The 19,782-nt window shown below is 36.2% G+C and overlaps 1 pseudogene; it reads left to right on the top strand.

Annotated features, from left to right (window-relative positions):
• Nucleotides 1-1,930: 1,930 nt before the first annotated feature.
• Nucleotides 1,931-19,782, top strand: part of LOC121041606 (transmembrane protein 179B-like) — a 49,682-nt pseudogene continuing 31,830 nt past the window's right edge.

Consider the following 19,782-nt stretch of genomic DNA (forward strand, 5'->3'; position numbering starts at 1 on the left):
CAAACTTTCTGAAAGTCATTTTTTGTGAGTGGTTAAATTACAACTCAAATTGAGTTCCAAATTAGTAAAATTTCTGTTAAAGCTATGACATGTATGTGTGGGGGGCGTAAAAATGGCATCCTGAAAATTGGAATGGGAACATATAGATAGATGTTGATAAATCTAGGGACTTTGACACTTAGATTCTACCAACTCTTCTTTGCCTGTAGAATTAACTCTTCTAGGGGCATCTGGGTGGTCAGTCGGTCAAGGGTCCAACTTCAGCTCAGGTCACAATTTCACAGTTCGTGGGTTCCAGCACTGCGTGGGACTCTGCACTGACCGCTCAGAGCCTGGAGTCTGCTTCAGATTCTGTGTCTCTCCCTTTCTCTGCCGTTCGCCCACCTGTGCTCTCTGTCTCTCAAAAATAAATAAACACTTAAAAAAAAGAAATAGCTGACTATGAAGTTTAGCACTTCTTTGCCTAAATAAGTGGTCTCCACTGAATTAGTTGCCATGCATGGAACTGCTAATCCTCTTTAGGTCCTACCTCCATTACCTTTCTTGTTTCTAGACCAATAACATGCCCCATATGGCCACAAAGGGTAAAAAACAAAGCTTGACCCACAGAGAATTCTTCAGTACACCAACAGAATTACATATTTTTCCCTAATTTATCCTAAAAGAAATCTGAGGAATATGTATGGAAAATGATCAAAAGGGTTTCAGATCATAGTAGAAGGAATATAAACTTGGGTCAAGATGAACTTACTGATTTGTGCCCACTAAACAGATTCCAGATTCAATGTTTTAGCTTGAAGATTTAGAAAAGGCTGTAAGCCGTTTGCGTGGTTTCCTGAAACATGGACCCAAAATAAGTATATTGAAATACCAGAAATTTCCTAGCCTATAGAGAAAAATAGCAAAGCTTAGGGAGGTTGTATTATTAGAGTGTAATTACCTTATAAGAATTTTTCATCTACCCCAGTGAGATCCAGAAGACATACCTTTCACCACACTGTGAGGGAAGCCCCACCATACTTGAGGAGCTCTGGGGTTTCACTCTTCTTTGTAGGTCAGAAGTTACAGTAAGAATTGCTACCCTTGAACTAGAATCCCTAAATTCACTGGATGTAATTGGATCTGGAGCAAAAGGACAAACTGGTGACATTTAATCACCAAAGAAAAGGAAGGTGGGTTTACCATAATGGACAACTGAGGCAATGCATTGACTAGTTAATCATAATATCCCCAGAAGAGAAATAGGACAGTCTATCAAATATTTATTTGATCTGTGTAAGCAAAGGAGTTCAGGATTGAATGAGCAGAATTCTTATTTTAATTGCCTAAACAGAGTCATGGCTCTTACATTAGTTCTCAAACTGGAGGCAATTTACAAGATATAGAACCCTTTGAAGGAAAAAGAGTCTGGGTCCCCTTGAACAAGAACCCTGCTAAACTCTCAATTAGTACTGCTAATGTATCTCTGACTTTTCCGTAGGCACTATACAAAGTTAGTGTGACTGTGCAATAGGGAGAGAGAAATAATCATAATCCTCTGAGATTGCTAGACATTGGCTGTGAACTGGTAATAATTCCTAGAAATCAAAACATCTGTTGGAGCCCATGAGTCCCTGTAATGATTTTTGGAAGTTAGGTGATCAATGGAATTTTAACTTAAGTCTGTCTCACAGTGGGCCCAGTGGAACTCTGAACCCATTCTGTCTTTATCTTTCCAGTTCTAAAATGTATAATTGGGGAGAAAAACATATTCAGCAACTATCAAAATATCCACATTGGTACCCTGACCTGTGGAGTGAGGACTTTTATATTACAAAAGACCAAATAGGAGCCACTACAACACCTCAACTGACAGAAATATTAAACCAAAGGCAAGGTGACATTCCTGGAGTGATTGCAGAGGTTAGAGGCACCACTGAGGACTTAGAAGATGCCGGGGTTGGGACTCCCTCCGTATGCCATTCAGTTGCCTGTTTGGCTTGTGAAGAAAGTAGATGTGGACAATGACCATACTCCTAAAATTAATTGGTTGGTGACTCCAATTGCAACTGCTATTTCAGATGAAGTTTTATAGCTTTATCACATCAGCAGATACCTTGGTACCTGGTATGCATCTATAATCAGTCAAATGTTTTTGTCAGTGTTACCATTGTTTGTTCATTTCTTTCACTTGGCATGGCCAGTAATCCTCCTTCACTGTACTACCTCACGGGTATATCAACTCCATGGCTTCATGGCATAATTTAGTCTTCAGAGAACTTGATCATCTTTCCCTTCCATAGGATATCATATTGATTCATTACATTGATGAACTTATGCTGATTATACCTCAGGTGCAAGAATAACAACTATACTAGACATACCGATAGGAAATTTGCATGTCAGAGGTTAGATAATCTAAAAACAGAAGAGCCTTATACCTCAGGGGAATTTCTAATGCTCCAGTGGTATGAATATACTTTCTAAGGTAAAAGATAAATTGTCACATCTGTCTGCTTCTAGACAAAACAAGGTACAATGTCCAGTGGGATTATTTGAGTTTTAGAGGCAACATATTTCTCATTTTGGTGTTAATTTGGTCCAAGAAGCCCCCAAACTTCTATTTTTAAGTAGGACTCCAAACAAGAGAAGGCTTCACAACAGGTCTAGAATGTTGTGTAAGATTTCCCACTTGAACCTCATGATCCACCAGATCCAGTGCTATTTAAACTACCAATGAGAGATAGTCATACTGTTCGGAACCCTTGGAAGGTCCCTGTAGGTGAATCACTGTTCTGACTCTTAGGAGCGCTAAGAGTGTTTCTCTTTTTGAGAAACAGCTTGGGCTTGCTACTCTACTAACCTATATGGGTAACTACTCTCCTTTTGAAAAACAGTTTGGGCTTGCTACTGGAACTTAGTAAGGGCTGAAGGCTTACCCATGGGCCATTACTCACCAAACTTTAGCTGCTCATTATCAATTGGGTGTCATTTGACTCAACCATAATGTTGAGTGTTCCCAGCAGTACTCCATTATCAAATAAAAGTGATATGAGATCAGCCTCTTGCTTTCATGGTCAGCTTAAGAATAAGATAGGGACACAAATTTTTATGGCCCTCAATCCTACATTACTTTCTCTCTCCTAATCTTTATCTGTGAACTCATGGGGATTCCATTATAACTAGTGGACTGAGAAAGGGAAAGCTTTAGCCTGGCTTATAAATGCTTCTGCAAAACATATAGGCACCACCCAAAGTAGACAACTGGAGCACCATGGCTCCTTTCTAGGATAGCTCTGAAGGACAGAGATAAAATCCTCTCAGTAAGCAAAACCTCAAATGGTAAACCTGGCTGTTCATTTAGCCTGGAAGGATAAGTAGTCGGAAGATTGGTCTGTATGGGTTATGACCAGTGGTTTGGCTGGATGGCCAGGGACTGGGAAGACACATCCGTGGGAGATTGGTATCAAGAAGCTCTGGGGAGGGTGTATTTGGATAGTTCTTTATGAATAGAAATCAATGTGAAGATAAGTGTGTGCCATGTGAATTGTCACCAAAGTGTGACCCTAGCAAGGGAGGGTTTTAACAAGCAAGTGTGTAGGATGACTCATCCTGAACAAGTCCAACCGTGCTCTAGCCACTGCTGAATGACTAATGTACCAGCAGTAAAGAACAACACTAAGACTACAATGTGACCTTCATTCCCAGTATGACCCTCGTTCCCAGCTGGTGGTCAACCAGCTACCTGCTGGTTGATTACTTACAATGGAGTGATTTTATCATAGCAGGGGTACCCCTTTGTAGTTCCTGGAATAGTTCCTCTGGATATGTATTTTCCTTCCCTGAATGCAAAAACATACACTTGTAGATTTATACAGTGCCTAATCTGCCTTCATGGTATCCCACATAGCATTTCTCCTGATCAAATAAGTCATTTTGCAATAAATGAAGTATGACAGTGGGCTCATGCTCATGGAATTTATCTGTCTTATCATGTTTCCCATGATCCTGAAGCACTTGACTAGATAGAAGAATAGAATGGCCCTTTGAAGACAGTCACAGCACCAGCTGGGTGGCAGTGCCTTGTAGGACTGGGAAGTGATTTCCAGGAAGCTGTCTATGCTCCACATCAGTCTCTGGGATATAGTGTTATTCCCATTGCCAAGAATTGCAGGTCCAGGAATCAGTATGTGGAAATGGAAGAAGCCCTTATGATCCACTGGCAAAATATTTACTTGTCATTCCTCCGTTAGGCTCTGTCGGTCTAGAAGTGTCAGAGGGAGAAATGCTTCTTACATGGGAGACAATAATGATTCCACTTAAGTTGAAATTTAACTATCACTCAGCCAATTGGATTTCTCATGCCTCTAACTCAACAGTCAATAAAAAATGTCATTGGGGCACCTGGGTGGCTTTGTTGGTTGCATGTCCGACTTCAGCCCAGGTTATGATCTTGCAGTTCATGAGTTCAAACCCTGCATAAGTCTCCCTGTCTCAGCACAGAGGCCCCCTTGAGATCCTCTGTCCCTCTTTCTCTCAGCCCCTCCCCCTCCTACGCTCTCTCTGTCAAAAAATAAATGAACATTAAAAAATAAGTTCAGACTTACAACCACACAGACCCAGCCTGTTCTTTAAAAAAAAAAAGGGGGGGGGGGTGGCGCCAGGGTGGCTCAGTCAGTTAAGCGTCCAACTTTAGCTCAGGTCATGATCTCACAGTCCGTGAGTTCGAGCCCCGCGTCAGGCTCTGTGCTGACAGCTCAGAGCCTGGAGCCTGCTTTGGATTCTGTGTCTCCCTCTCTCTGCCCCTCCCCTGCTCATGCTGTGTCTCTCTCTGTCTCAAAAATCAATACAAAAATTCTTTTAAAAATTAAAAAAAGTTATTGTACTAAACGGGATGATTTTTTTTCATTGATTGTCGAAGGGAAATTGTGTCATTACCATAAAGTGGAGATGAAGAAAGTTATGCCTGGAATACAGAAGAGTCCTTAGGGATCTCTTACCATGAAGTTGTCCATGACAAACTTCAGCAATCTAATTTATGCATAACTGCTAACGATACATACTCTTCAGCTTAAGGTTTGGTTCACCACCTAACCACCACCCCTCCCCACCACCAGTGCAGTGATCCATCAGCCAAAGACTTCGCATCCTTCTCTGAGGAAAGAGCATGTGTTTAGTTGTATGTGGGGTAGTTTGTATCCCATATGTTGTTGGTATGCTTGTTTAGATATTAATTATGGATCAAGGAGATGAGGTGCCAGTGTGAGAAGAGGTAGACTATGATGGTCAATTTCATGTGTCAACTTGGCAAGGCTGGAGTCCCCAGTTCTTCAAACACTAATCTAAGTGGTGCTTGGGAAGGTATTTCATAAACATGATGATGAAGTCGATAAGTGATATTATTTTAGATAATCTGGATAGGCCTGATTTCACCTTTGAAAGGCCTTAAGAATTGAACTGAGGCTTCTCTGAAAAAGAGAAAAAAAAATGTTCCTGTGGACTGCAGCTTTACCTGATGCCAGGGACTCCCAGTTTACCATTCCTGACATTACCTACAATGTCAGACATCCATAGCCAGTTCTAACAATCAAATAAGGCAATTTTTTCCTTTGCAATAAATCATAGTATATATCGCCTAATGGCTTTGTTCCCCTGGATGATCCCTGAATGATACATATTTTGACACCCGAATTGATACAGTATCTGAGTAGTATGCAGAAGGAAAGTAATCCAGTTTATTGTTTTAGCACATAGGCTGATTAAAAACACGGACTGACAATTTTAGAGCAGGATTTCCCTTCACCCACTGAAATTTATTTATTTATTTATTTTTAAATGTTTTTTTTTTTTTCAACGTTTATTTATTTTTTTTTGGGACAGAGAGAGACAGAGCATGAACGGGGGAGGGGCAGAGAGAGAGGGAGACACAGAATCAGAAGCAGGCTCCAGGCTCTGAGCCATCAGCCCAGAGCCTGACGCGGGGCTTGAACTCACGGACCGCGAGATCGTGACCTGGCTGAAGTCGGACGCTTAACCGACTGCGCCACCCAGGTGCCCCCACACACTGAAATTTAAAGCAACAGGTTAAGGGCTCCTGAGTGGCTCAGTTGGGTGAGAGGATGACTTCAGCTCAGGTCATGATCTCGCTTGAGTTTGAGCCTCATGTCAGGCTCTGTGCTGACAGCTGGGAGCCTGGAGCCTGCTTCAGATTCTGTGTCTCCTTCTCTGCCCCTCCTCTGCTTGCGCTTTGTCTCACTGTCCCTCTGTCTCTCTGTCTCTCTCTCTCAAAAATAAATACACATTAAAAAAAAAATTTAAACAACGCATTATAGTAGCTTCCTTAAAGACATGACAGGGAACATAACCTACAATTTCTAATAAGCAAAAGGAACAGAAAATGAAATATATTTGATTCTTTTTAATATATTTACTGTCATTAAATGATTCAAGCTGATATTTCTGTTTTCAAAGCAGCTGTTCCCTTTGATGTTCAGGTATGTGCTTAATCCCTTAAATTACCAAAATCTTTATAATAATCAGTTTTCCCTGTATTTTCAAGTAGACTCCATTTTAAAGAAAGTCTTACCTGATTGCACATTAATATTTAAGTGATGTAAAATGCATGAAAGAAATTTAGAAGCAGGCTTTTAGCATGTTAGATATGTTGGAACTGATGGGAAATATCTATAATTAATACATTGTTATGCATTTATTCATGTCATTGTCTTAGTTATATTTAGTCATAGACTTGGTAATGATAATGAACAGTAACCTCTGGTAGAAAAATGTTTAAATGTTCAGTTATATGCTATGCTGTTTAATACATCTTTACTTGGCGGGGGAGGAGATTATTTTAATATATGTAATACAGATGTAATCTCCTCCCCCCCCCCAAGTAAAGAAATAAATTTACCAATGTTCTTTTGTAAAGTAAATTCAATGATTAAATATTTAATACAAATATACCTATACCTATATTCACTGTGGCTTTACTTCTAAAAATGAGCTGTTTATCTCTTCTGCTAAAAAATGTTGGGAGATAGGCTTATGTCATTCATTACTAAGGAACATTGTAAAAGGGTATATATGAAAGATAGTTTATAACCTGTCTCTATCACCATATTTAGATGACCAGTGACATTTTCTGTGTCCCATCTTTTAGTTCATATTGAGACTCATCTTTTCTGCAGTGTAATGTGAACCACTCATTCCTTTGATTCACAGAGTAATAAACAAATGATGAACATTTTCCTTTTCCTTTTCCTTTTCCTTTTCCTTTTCCTTTTCCTTTTCATATTGGTTTACGGATTCTTTTCGGTCTGCTCTTTTATGCTGTGTTCTCAAATAAATCTTAATGCCAACTCCATTTTGATTCCATTAGTTTGGTCCCAAATTTGCCTAGTAAATATGCTTTTTATTTTTAAGAATGCATTTCATTAGAAAGTTGACACATTGACTTCCTAGAATGAAATTGCTCTTGACCATGGAGTTTAGAATCTTTAATATTCGATCAAGTGTCATCTTATCCCACTCAAACTTGTACACATGTTATAGAAGGATCCAGTGGCAAAGGTAAAACAACAGATTTTATCTGTTGATTGAACCTATCAAGTGAAACAAGTAGCTATTTAGTATGTATTGCGATTTCCTCAAGATCCTCAAGATTTCCTCATATATAAAAATGTACATTAAATACAATTAGCTTTCCTGGAGATTACTTTTAAAGCTTTTTTTTTTTTTCTTACCTGACTGGGAATTTAAATTTATATTTTTATATCAATATGGAGGAAAATTATCTTAATTTTTGAATTACATAATTTTAAGACACTTTCTAGTCAATATCAAAAGTAAAACCTTTTTTAGTTTTATGTATTAGTTCTCTCCTAATCCTCTGCAATATTTATAAAAGTTATACCAGGCTAACCTGACAAATAGAATGTGACAGATAATGGAGTTGAGGTTTAGAGAACATGTTTTACTTTCTTAATGCCTCAAAGCTAATTAATGGTAGAAACATAATTTATATATATTTTTTTCTGACACCCTGGAACAAATTCTTATGTATTATTGGACTTTTTCTAAGTATAAACATAAAAAAAATAGTTTACAAACTGATATCTCAAACAACTATAAAAGGTAACTGATGACTGGGAATAAGTAAGGGAAGGAAGGAAGGAAAGAAAGGAAAGAGGGAATGGGTCCTGTTCTCTCTGGCTTCCCCATGTCAGTGGTGTTGGGAAAACTGAATATCCACATGAAAAATAATAGAGTTTGACCCTTACACCGCCCCCCCACACACAAAATCAAAGACTTAAGTATAAGATCTAAACTCTTAGAAGAAAACATATGGGAAAATTCTGATGCCATTGGACTTGACAGTGATTCCTTGAATATGACACCAAAAGCACAGGTAAGAAAAGAACAATAAATATATTGGATTATATGAAAATTAAAACTTTTGTGCCTCAAAGACACTATTAACAGAGTAAAAGGGGAACCCATTAAATGAGAGAGGTTTGCAAGTCTTATATCTGATGAGGGGTTAATATCTAGTACATGCAAAAATACCCCTATGCAACTTAGCAGCAAAAAGTAAAACCTAATTAGAAAAAATGTGCAAAAGACTTGAATAGACATTTTCCAAGGGTGATATGCAAATGGACAGTAGCATATAAAAAGATACTTAACATTAATTATTATACATGCAAATTTCTCCAAATGATAATGATCTGCCACCTCATACTCATTAGGGAAATTGAGGGGTGGGAGGGGGGATTGAATGAATAGTAAAATGGTATTTTCTATCTCCATAGTTTTTGCTTTTCCAGAACATCACTCAGTTGGAATCAGGCAGTATGTAGCCTTTTTAACCTGGGTTATTTTACTTAATAGCATGCATTTAAGATTCTCCCATGTCTTTTCATGACTTGATTGTTCATTTCTTTTTAGCACTGAATAACATTTCATTGTCTGGATGCAAGACTGTTTATCCATTAACCTACTAAAGGGCATCTTGGTTTCTTCCAGGTTTTAGCAATTATGAATAAAAATGCTATAAATACCTGTGTTTAGGTTTTTTTGTGGACCTTAGTTTGCCGCACATTTTGGCAAATACCAAGGAGGACAGTTGCTGGATTGGTATAGTAAGGGTGTGTCTAGTTTTGCAAGAAACTGATTTCTAAAGTGATTGTATCATTTTACATTCCCATTAATGAATGAGGGTTCCAGTTGCTATATATGAGCCATAACCAACATTCAGTTATCTCATTGTTTTATAGCATTGCCTCGAAGAATTGAGGTTATATGTAGAAGCATCAAATTGGTGGCCAAGCTTAGCTCATACTCCCTTCTTTGCATTTTCTAGGGGCATTGAAAGGGAGTATCTTGTTCCTTCATCTTCTGTATTAATCCATGAAACACTTTCATTAAGAAATGCAAAAAACGGGAAGAAAGTTAGGATATTATTCAGATAAAAGTAAATGAATAGAAACATAAATAAATATAAATAAAGCACTGAACGTTATAAGATCAGAGTAGTAGATGATCTATTTATCTCTCTCTCTTCTTAACTTTAAAAATGGTGACATTAGGGGCGCCTGGGTGGCTCAGTCGGTTAAGCGTCTGACTTCAGCTCAGGTCACAATCTCGCGGTCCGTGAGTTCGAGCCCCGCGTTGGGCTCTGGGCTGATGGCTCACAGCCTGGAGCCTGCTTCTGATTCTGTGTCTCCCTCTCTCTCTGCCCCTCCCATGTTCGTGCTCTGTCTCTCTCTGTCTCAAAAATAAATAAACGTTAAAAAAAAAAATGGTGACATTATTATTAGTGCCTCTGCAAAGGGCTATTGTAAGAATACCTGACCAGTGGCCCAATGACCATTTTTCTGTGGTATAAATGTCACAGTTATTATACTCTGTTTTTAAATGTAAATTTAATTTTGCAAGATAGATATAATTAGTTCTGTTCATAGATAAAGAATCTGAGGCTTCAAAAGTTAGTGTTTTCCTGAGGTTTCATTACTAGAAAATACCAGAAATTTATTTTTTCCCTGGAGTAAGAAGAGGTATTAAATCATTTTGTGAATTTTCAGAAGTGTTAAAATTTAGGTCTTTATAATACTCTAATATAAAGCTATATTGTTAGATATTAGTTATTAACATACTTGTCCTCTACCCCACTAAATTTTGAGCACCTACAGGTTTAAAACAAGACATACTTCAATTACTCTTTAAATCCTAGAGTCCTTAGCATGGAGCTCAATTTATAGTGTTCAATATATATGGGTCCTATTGATGGACTGATTGATTGTTTGAGTCCATGAAGGGGCTTATAAATTCCAATTATTACGGAATAGTAACAAAAGGTGATATGTTAACTGAATATTATGCATCTAACTTGTTCCATTGGAGAATAGTGTCTCCTTCAGTATATATATTGTCATGATGAACTACATATGTAAATGAACATGTTTTATATGTATATGTATATCATATACCACACGTGTGTATATATAACATATATATGCACATTGTATATGTGATAAATACTTCAATATAAAATGTAGAATGAATATTGTTTTACAGAGACAAGAAAGAAATGTTTGTAGCAATTCTGTCTGTTATAGAGCTTATATCTCACAATCCTGCTGAGTCCCTAGTTCTAAAAGAATGTCTTTCCTGCTGAGAGCAGTGCTTGGTACATGCATGGCTGGGCTTTTTGAATAGTGTTGCATCCTGTAGCAGTGAGTCCTGGAGGTGCTGAGAGGCCTCGATTCTCATTGATTTGAGTGGCCACATGGGAAAATAGCTTCAATTTATTATTTTATCATTATTTATCCAGTCCCAGATTATTTTATGAGTTCATATCACTAAAAACAAATAAAATTTTCTATTATTTTGCTATTAAAAGTAAAAACATTTTACATATACTATAGCTGATAGTTTGTGATTATTCTTAAAAGAAAGAAGCTAACGATGCTTTTTCTTGTTTTTTTTTTTTTTTAGCCTTTTGCAGATTTTGAGAATCAAGGCAATTCTCATGTGCTTTTTGAGAATCAAGGCAATCCTCATATATTTTATTTTTCCTTGCAGAAATTTTTACGTTGAGATACAGTAAGATAAATCCATTCCTTAGATTTTTTTTCTTGGAGAAAGAAAAATATGAAGGTGATGATAGATTGATGTTGGGTTTTAAAAGTATTTTTTTTTATGATTGATTTCTCTTTAAGAGAATTGTTATGAGTTTGTTATGCATTTATTGGTTCTTAATAGAGAAGATATTTTTTATTGACAAAAATTATGAACAGAATTTTCAGTTGATTTCTAGGAAAGGTCATTTAGAAATAAATATTGACTTATTTTTCTTTGTTAATATCAATAATTTTGGTAATAAGAATTTAATTATAGAAGGATGAATGGTATGATCATTTACCAAATGTAATTACATGTCTATTTTTCCCAACTGCCACACTAAGAATTAGTGACTAATAAGATGTATCTGAAAGATTTAGTGGGCATTTGGAGTCCACTTAGTTCCTCCATAGTGAATGTCTTTAAAGCTCCAAGGGTGCTCTTTTCTTAACACTTGGTAACCTGGCGTCTGTTTTTAACTTATCCTACAGTATAACCTGTACTTAATTCCTCAGTTTTCATCCCCTTTAACTTTTCTTCAATATTTGATGCTCAGTTTTTATCCCAGCTAATACTATGCCATCGTCTGTATTAATGTATTCTTTAGTTTTTCTAAATCTCACTGTCACACTCTGTGTTTCCTTTAGTTGTATCTTTATTTTGCATTTATTGATACATGAGATATTTCTCTCTTGCATCAAAGTGCTTATGTTTCTTGAATCTTCATTTTAAATTTGACTCCACATTTCTAGCTAATATAACTCATGCCTTCTTGGATGCTACCCAACTATCTCAAATGCAATGTATATAAAATTAAATTATTTCACCTCTCCCATCTCTACAACAAGAATAGGTCCTTTTGTATATTTTACCTCTTCTGAAAATCCACAGAATAATTCTCTTTGCTCTGTTTTTCTCGAAAAAAAGGGACTGCGTTTGTGTGTTTTCCTTTCTTTGTGCCTTCTAAATGGGATATATATTAATTTACAATGTATGAAATAATTTCACATATACTTTTTTCAGCTGATATTCCTACCAAAAGCAACCTGTATTTTATAGCAAGATTAAATGGCTTTCCAAAAAAGTCTGTATATGTATAAATAAGGATCTCATTACCTGTTTATTTAAATCTTTACTTTGTGAAAAGAAAAAGTACAATTGGATTTAGTTTGGATAAAAAAAATAGTTTGGATTACCAAATACTCCCCACCCATAGAGAAAGTTTAGATAAGTTAAATGATTATATTTTGTTTGCTGGAGCTAGAGAGATCAGGAAACTACAAGGCAGAGTTGAGGAGAAAGAAGAAGGGCAGAATGCCTATAAACTTCAGTGCAGGCAAATAAAAGAGAGGATTGAAAGATAGTTCTCTTCCTTTTTGTCTTGCATTTAGGTAGAAGGGGGCCAGTGTTTCTCATCTGGGGGAACTGATGTAAAGACCCCAACAAGTCCAGTAGAATGCTTTCCTTGTGAGAACTCTTTCTTGGCAGTCTTTGGAAATGTATGTTTTTCTCTGAATCTTATAGTCTGAGGAAAATTGTTTAGGAACATGGGAAATGTAATTCTCTTATGATAATTAGATTTTTGACAATCAATAGAGATATTACTGATTCACAGGTATCCACCGATACCAAATCAAAATCAGGACCCTTGATCATTTCTGAGACTCAGAGCAAGACCAGACGGGAAAGAAGTGGTCATGGTCTAATCAAGTCTAATCAATGAGTCCCGCTTGTAGTTGTTGCCATGTTATGAGTGTTTGTTTGTGGACCCAGCTATTGTACAAAGGTGAATCACTTTTCAAAGAAAATATGTATATTAATATGTCTATATACACGGTACACATTATACAAATCTTACGAGTGATGTTCCAAAGTATAACCTGTTTGGGAGCAGTTGTGCTCTAACTTCAGCAGTTTACAAGGTAATTTGAAGGTCATGTTTATTTGAATACTACCCAATAATATTTGCTGGCATTTTTCCGTGCATCAGTGCTCATTATGGGCTCATTATGGGCTGCCATCCATTGAATATAATAATAAACTTAATATTTCTTATGCTGTAAGTAATGCGTAGATATCTGTAATTATGAGTAACAAGTATCAAACATATTAGATATAGTTCAAGAATGATTCCTGGTTCTAGAATTTTATTGAATTCCAGAGAATTCTGTTTTCTCAATTCTGAATCCTGAAGATTAATATCTGTTGGTAAATGAGAAATATTCTGAGTAGGTTATAATGTTTGGAGTTCGACATGGAGATTGACTCTGTAAATACGGATTATATTTCTGTAGTTTAGAAAACCTCAACAAAATCTGGAATCAAGCACAGAAAGTTTAATAATTCCAGTCCTAATTCCAGAATTTCTATTTTTCTTTAATGTAGCTATATTATTCTACCCATTTTCTTTTCAAGTGCTTTAGAATTTTTCCCTTTTACATCTGATGAAGACTTCATCATGCTACCACATAGTAACCTGCCTCATCTTTGCAAGTCTCTACTTTCTCTAGTCAGTGCTAGGCTGTCTTCCTAAATGAACATTTTCTCTATATCCCCCTGCCTTTTAAATGATAATCTTAGTCTTCTGATATTAAAAAAATGGAGAGAACCCCCATGGCCTTTGAAAAATGACTATTTCCCTTTTGTCTTTCAAATCTCATGAGATATCTCTTATGGCCCACGATAATTTGAAACAATGCAAAGAAGAGAATGCCAGGAAATGGAGTTCTGGCTTAATTAGGTTGATGCTATTCAAAAACTACCACAATCAAACATTATCAACTTGGTATCTGTGCATACTACTTTCAATCAGATTTAATATGTATTGCAAATAAATATATTCGCAAAATCATCTTTTCCCTAACAAAATATCTGTTCATAGAGCTAAGAACACAGCAACCTTCCCTCCAAATAGGATGGAGAGCACTTTTGTTTTTTACCCATCTTCAGTGAGTTCTGCCCCCCCCCCACTTCTAGTTGAGTAGAATTTCTTCTTCAATTAGAATTAGAATGTGACAGGAAAGGAGAGAATTAAGATTAATATATAGACAAATTATTTACTTCATAACAAGTAGGAAATACTCATGCCTATTACATTATTGAATTCTAAATTCAGTCACATAATTGTAGCTAGTTGTAAATCTCTATTGAGTGAGCTCATATTAATAAACTCAATGTGATCCAGTATGGGGAAGAATTCTCTGAGCTTGCACCAATGGGTTAAGGCTTAGGGCTTAGGGCAGAAAGCCACCACAGGGTGAAAAAGCCCAGCATAGAACAAAGCATAGAAGAGAAAGCTGCTTCCGCCGGACAAAATTGTCCGAGAACAGGTAGATGAACAGGTAGAGGCAGAAAGCTGCCACAGCACGGTGAAAGTGCCCCCCACAGCTAATTAGTGATAAAAATGCCTTGTTAACCCTGAAGTAACCCCTAGAAAAATTAAGATAAACAGACACAGTGCCTGGTGTCTGCAGTAAACGGCTCTCTGCTCCGCACTGGGACTTTGATTTTTGACCCTAACTGCTAACATTGCATAGCTTTGAAAATCCCTTTCTCTCACATGCACGAGTTAATGATCACTGTTTTATTTTCTCTTTCTGCACGTTCATCACATATGTAAGCCTTCTGATCCTAATAAATACAGAGCGAGACCCTTACTCAGGGCTCTTGTCGCTTTCCTGGACATTAGCCTCTCTCGTATTCAATTCTGCATCCATTCTCTTGCTGGACAAGAGAGAACTTCAGACTCAAAATCTGCGACAGTCCAGCTTATTTTCTTTCCTATATCATGATCCCCCAATCTTAAAATACATCCCCACACATGTTCCCTAGGTTTCTTTTGATACCATGTGGCAAAATCATGCAATTATATCTTTGATATACCTCATCTCCTAATGAGGTTATACTTTGTCATTCATTCTGAAAGTTCTTTTAACTCAAGTCTGATGATAAATATGGGATCAATGAGAACTGAAGTAGTATAATAAACCAAATCACTACCCTAGGGTGTTCATGTCCTAATCTCCAGAATCTGTGAATGTGCTATCTCATATGGCAGAAGGGACTTTAAAATGATTAAGTTAAGGGAATTAAGTTGGAATTGTATCCTGGATTATGTGGATGGGCCTAACAGGAAAATAGAAAGGCTAAAATCAGATAAGGAGATGTGATGATGAAAACAGAATCTGAGACTGAAAGATACCACACTGCTGTCTCTGAAAATGGAGAAAAGGGCCCTGAGCCAAGGAATATGAGCAACCTCTAGAAGGTGGAAAAGATGAACAGATTCTCCCTTAAAGCTTCTGGAAAGAAATGTAGACTTGTCAACGTTTGTTGTAATTTGTGCACAGAAACAATAGAAAAGTAATATAAAGGTATGTCTTGGAGAGGATCATCAGTATTTTGAAAAGCAGTTATTTCAGAGGAAGTTGTCATATATTTTTTCCAGGCAAGGGAAGATTAATCTCATTGAGGGTATAATGAGATGTTTCCACAAATGAAGGAGGATTAGAAAAATGTATAATTTAAGTTCCTTGGTTTTATTGAAATTTATCTATAGATGCATTCTGATTTTCGAAGTCCTGTTCCTACAAAAAGTGACACTCGAAATTCTGGAATTTCTTTTGTCTTATAATTCAGTCATAAGCAGGATTAGATCTGGGGCTTTGTTTTCAGAATTCTTAACCTTGCAGCTATGAGTTTCTTTTAGAGCATTTATAAGCAAGACCTCAGTAGTTAAAGTCATGAGCTCATCTTTTTACTCTGAGTTCTCTTGTATATTTGGAAGCAGTTGTCTAACTCAATTATATTCTTTATTTCCACTATATTATTTATGGCAGCAAATAATTTATCACCTAATAATCTTCATAGACACTTGATTATAGGTATCTACAAGTGACATGTCATTGTTTTGGCACTTTCCATGTTTTTTCATATATCGTGAACTACTAGCACTGTCTTTATCACTGGAAATACTGTCATTAATGCCTTGAAATGTAGTCCTATAAGAGAAATCATTGCAGATGAAGTGTACCAAATGATCTCTTTCTAAGGTTTTGTTCTACTGGAAACACTCCCTGTACAAAATTGTGTATCAGAAAGTTAGAGAAGAACTCACTAGAGAGTATGGATAAAAGCATTTATTATAGACAGCAGAGGGGATAGTTAAAAAGATTGAGATGGCTGCTCCCATATCTGGAACTGGATTCTAAAGTTTGTAGGGCCTTCAGTAAGGAAAGATAAACAGGAAGTAGGAAAAGCAAGGAAAGGGGTAAACCAGGTGGGTATGCTTGTACACACAAGAAGACCTGGAACCGTCCTCAGTCTCTAAATACCTGGATGTCTTCACCTTCAATGACAGGGTTCCACAGGAGAGGATAATGCCATTTATCATGAAGCAAATCGTACATCTGATGATTGTCCAGGAGTTGGACACCTGTAAGGAAGAAATCTATCAGGAACTAGGGATGTTTTGGGTCTGCTTGCTGCCTCATATCAACAGTGATTGCCCAATTATGCAATAAATAATTTCTGCACTAACTCTTTGACTATAAAAAGAATGAGTCTGCTGCTTCACGTCCATCTTCAATATCACAAAGAAAGTATCTGCATTTCACAATAACGGTATACTAAGCAGGAAAGAGAAATCTGGGAAATTTAGTCCCAACCTAGCTGAGTTGTCCCAATACAAATCCACAATACCACACAAAATATTTAAAACCAGTGTACTAGTGTTGGGTATTCACTGTAGATAAAAATCATAGTGTTGAAATAGTGTCCCAGATACTACCTGTTTTTATCTGGATTTGAGCCTTTAATTATGGGGAGTTTGGGGCCCTGAGGCATGGAAGAACACTCATGGGAGGGTTGGGACAGTGGCTATTAAATAACCTGTGAGTGAGTATTTCAGATTTTAATCACTTTTATCAATGTACTGTTGTAACAGTTCAACAAATACTTGAAGGATGAATGAACATTCATATGGTCTTGATGTTTAGTAGAAGTGTCCTTGTGTCTTCCAACTTCCTTCCTCTTTTTAAACTCTTAGTTTAATGGACTGTTTCTAATAACACTTAACATTTATTTAAATAAATTTACGTCTGGTTATGGTGAATATATATTTCAAAGATTCTCTAGGTTACAGATTTAATGAGAATTATTTGAACATATTTTTTAGTTTACTTAATATATTTCAAATACAGGCATAGATTTGACCTATCAGGAAGATGATCCAAGGATCTGAAAATATAAGCTGTCTTAATTTCTGTGTGTGTGCATATGGAATAAGCTAATATGTTAAAATTTTTGTTTTTCATTTTATGCCAATTACTATTTGCATAGTTATTTTGTGAAAAAATCAGTATTCCTTGTTACATGTCAGAATAAATTCTACATTTCCAAATTTTATATGAAGATTAAAATTGTAATTTCATCACTTATATATGAATAATTTTACATTTATAATCTCACAAAATAATTATATAAACTCAATTATTTCCCTTATTCAAAAATATTCTAATCCAATGTTCCTTTTAATTTAATTTTTTATAATAGTAGCTTAAAATATTGTTTTTTTTCTAAATTCTAAGTTTTATATTTACACTGTATGAAATTGAAAGATATAAAACTTTCTCAAGAGGAAACTAAAGACTATTTGACCCTTAAATCTCATTTTCTTCCTAAAACTCTAGAGAACCCAGTTCATTATTTCTTCAATTCTAATACTAATAGTATTTTTCTGAGTGTATAAAATCTCCATTAGTACGTAAACTTGATTTCCATTTTTATAATATATTTTGGCTTTAGCCCATCTGCTTTTAATATATGCAGTAAACCTAAATGACAGGAAAAAACTTTAAATGTGATCCATTACATTAGTTATAATTAGTATTCTCTGATCATTATAGTATATTTTAAATAATTCAATATTAAAAAAATAAAATTGATTTATTTGTAAATACTTTTAGGCAATACAAAAAGGTGTGTGTGTGTTGGGTGAGGGCTGTGTATGGAAAGCCATCTAAGAACCCAATCACTCTGTCACTTGAAGTGAGAAAAATTGGGGTTGATATGTTTGTTTTTTTTCCTAATATATGTTGCCTTTCCATGTTCACTGATAATGTTGATGTAACAGAAGTAATAGAGTACTTAATATTTCCCAATTTCTATGGATTTTACATACTTGCATACTTATTAATTTTTATTTTAGGTCTTTTGTACTTTCATGACAGTATGTCATCTGTTCATTCATTGAATACTGGCTGCATGGTGGTGAATAATCTTCCAGGCAAGATAGCTGTTATTTAGAGTTATTTATTCTTGAAAAGGGAGAAATTCTGCAGTTACGTGCCATCAGCATCCAGTACTTGCAACAGTTCTCAGACAGGTGCCTCAGCCTTGTAAAGGGATCTGGACATGACCACTCAGGCATTTACCCTTGGTGTTGTTCATATTCATTTACTCTTCACATTAATTACTCCATTTGGGCAGAGCTTCACCCAGGTTATTTTAAGTCACCACTTGCAGAAGAAACTTATGAGAGATGAGTTAGGGAGACAATCTGGTATGCTCTGCCACAGTGGAATTTGGGATCAAAATTATATATTACTTCTGTATCATTCATTCAAGTTCACCCCACCTGTCCCCTCAGGTATATTTCTCTGGTGAAGAGGCTTTCTTGGAGGGGTGATCCAGGACTTTCTCCTGATGGTCTTATGGCTATTTATTTTAAATACTGTAATTAGAAGTACCAAGAGATACACAAGTGTATCCAGTGGAATCCCAAATCTATTTATGACTGTCTCTATTAATTTACAACTACTCCCCTTTCTCATGATAATCAGATTCAGTTACTCTTGCTAATAGGGGAATGCTTTTCTTTGCCTTTGCTGGACTCACATTAGAAATCAACTTGACAAGGCAAAGCAACACCATTAAATTTAGTTAAACTCTTAAAATGTATCTTGGTGTAAATAAGCCTTTCTGGAGCCCAGGCTCTTGTAAGAAATCTACATTTGTAGGAATTGAGAATCAGACATTTTCAAATGTGTCATTGGCAGTAATGGAGAATAGGGCTTGCTTCCACCCCTCAGTTCCTAGAGTCATGTATTTAACCTACCAAAGCCAGAACATATACTGACTCTTGGTTAAAAGTATATTCTCCATTGTGCCGTATGTTATGTCAGTGGTGTCAACATCAAAATGTCACCTAATTTTATCTCAAGACTTTCAGTGTTCTAATAGGCCAGAAGTTTCTGCAGAGGGAGTGAGTGTTACAATCCCTGCATCTTCTGATTGTGTTTATTGCTATATTATTGTAAGAGGTGGGTCTGTTACAAGGTATGCTACCTGGGATTAGATACTCTATGATCCCTTGGGAAGTACCACTGGCTGAAGTATTCTCTGCAGAAAAGGCAAACCAATATCTGTAATATGGGTCTCTTCTGATCAGAATGAAGCGTTGACTGACGTTATCACCTTACAAGTGGCTGTCTTCTCAAGGGATGCTCCTATTCTTGTATCTCTAAAATTATTTGACCTACCATTTTTTTTTTTCTGAAAGATGGTTTGGTTTTTTGATTTATTACTTTGGTGGAGAGGAACTGGTTTTCAGTTCTTCAATTTGGGCTTTCCTACTATGATAAATATTTACAGATCAAAGAATCAGTGTAATGTTTCTGC

This window comes from Herpailurus yagouaroundi, unplaced genomic scaffold, assembly GCF_014898765.1.
Source record: "Herpailurus yagouaroundi ecotype Mexico unplaced genomic scaffold, PumYag 29, whole genome shotgun sequence".
NCBI classification, from domain to species: Eukaryota; Metazoa; Chordata; class Mammalia; order Carnivora; family Felidae; genus Herpailurus; species Herpailurus yagouaroundi.